We start from the raw sequence: 2268 nt of genomic DNA on the forward strand, positions 1-2268 counted from the left end.
AAAATAGTCTGTCCTTATCCACTTGATAACTACCCTTCACCTATTTTACTGTTAACCAATCCCCCCCTCCCAGTCTTTTTTTCTCCAAACTAAACAGTCCCAGTTCTTTCAGCATTTTTTCACCATTGTCTTTTGCAGGCTTCATTTTTGGTTCTTTCTGCTGGACTCTGTCCACATCATTCTTGAAGTGCAGAGCCAAAAAACTAGACACAGTACTCCAGGTAAAGCATCACCAGTGCTAAATAAAGCAGAAAAGTCATTACCCTTGATTTGCAAGTGACCATCCTATTACTGCAACCCAATATGTTGTTGACTTTTTTTTGCAACAGAAATATGCTTTGATCCATATTCAGCTTATTGTCCAATGTAAACACCCGGCTTGTTGAGAGGGGGCTGGATTTTGCATACTCGCATCCATGCACCAACATTTCATTTGTACTGAGTCCATCTCCATGCAGCTCCCCATCTTTCCCTTTTGGGGAAGGGTAGTGATGAACATCTGGAGTGAAGCAGCCCCGTGGAATTGAGCTGTTGTTGATGGATGGACAGAAGTACAACTCTCATCTCTCAAACTCTCCTGGACAAGGCTTTGGCATCTCTTTCTTGTTCCTCTGGTGGCTGAGGCCTTGAGATGACTGTCTCTTCCACTTTCTTTCTCTAGGGTGTTGTATGTTGCTTTACTCTTCTCCTTCACTCTGTTCTGTTTCTTTCTACATGGTGGAAAAATACACACATCCCCAGATCTCTATAAACACAACTGTAACCTTCCTTTCTGGCATGTAGAGGAACCAGCTTATGTACTCTGAACTCTGCTAACAAACATGTTCCCACCACCTTACTGTGTCTGCCACCTTTATTGTCTCTGCGTGGGTATGAATGGGAATGGAAGGGTGACTTTATGCTTTGCCCTCGAGTGGAAGGGCTTCTGACAGTACTCGCTTTGAAATCCTTCATGTAAAAAGAATGCGGTTCGTTAGGGGAATCTGGAAGTGGGACACAGCCTTTCCGTAGTACAGTTCCAGTCATGCTGGGAGTGTGCATCAGGTGGACAGGCCAAAGGGTAAGTAGGAATAAGGAGGTTGACTCATATTCAGTGTAAAGCTTCCACTCTACAACAGGGATGCAAAGGGGAGGGGACCTTAAAGAAGCAGTAGCTTTCATGAGCCAGTAGGAATTGAATGTTAATATGCCACTGGTGCTGTGGGTAAATTAAATTACTGCCCCATCAGCTGTATGCAGGCAGAGGTCTGTTTTTTTTTTCTGTTGAAAGGTGGATGCAAGGACACAGTCCTTTTCTAGCAGAAAGCCATTCACAAGTATATCCTGGCATCTTCAGTCGTCTGCTGAGAATATTCTGAGAAGATCTTCTCAGGCTACTTCCCTCTTCAGCTCTATAAGTACATGTTAGTAATGAGACACAGCACATGTACTGAATCATTCTGTTAGTGTCCCTGCACTAGAAAGTCATAGCTCCTTTTTTGTGGAGTTTGGGATATGCTTTTACAAGAAACTACCTGGGGGAAGGACTGTTCTGACAAGACTTTTTCACTTAGTTTATCTCCCTAGAGTTCCCCATCCTTCCCTTTTAAGGAAGAGAAGAGATGAAGAGCTGGAGTGAAGCAGTCTTTGAGCAATTTCCCACCCCCTGTTGAATTGAGCTGTGGTGGTGGATGGACAGAAGTACAGTCCTCAAACTCTCCTGCACAAGTCTTTAGAACCTCATTCCTCTTGGTCCTTTGGTGGTTGAGGACTCGAGGCTGTCTCTTCTGTTTCTTTCTCTGATATGTTATATGTTGCCTAAGGCACTGAAAACCTCTGCCATAACCCTGACATGAGCTGAAGCCTGCAACCAAATGGATTCAGATGCAACAGCTTTCCTCTAGTACAGAAGGAAGGCCAGGGAGTAAGAGTCAGAGACCAACTAGAGAAAAAGCAGCATGCAGAGCAGCCTGGGTATTTAGATACCAGTGGAATATTAATGCTGGGATTTGTAGCATCCCCTGCAGCTGTTGCCCAAAAAGAACTCCCTGCGGATGAATAAGCCCCACAGCCTGGCTCCCCATATGACCCACACAATTCTGCATTGTCAGCCAAGATTACAGGCTTATGGAAATGGGTTGATGATGCAGCCCTGCCAGTGAAGTCACATATGTCTTCATATCATCATACAGCTGCCAGAGGGAACACCCAACCACTATTCTGTATACAAGGAAAGGAGGAGCTTTCCACCCACCTCTTTCATCAGTTCTAGGGCATCCTCTTGCACAG

The sequence above is a fragment of the Gavialis gangeticus genome, unplaced genomic scaffold (assembly GCF_001723915.1).
Source record: "Gavialis gangeticus isolate Ggan-Ray unplaced genomic scaffold, GavGan_comp1, whole genome shotgun sequence".
NCBI lineage: Eukaryota > Metazoa > Chordata > Crocodylia > Gavialidae > Gavialis > Gavialis gangeticus.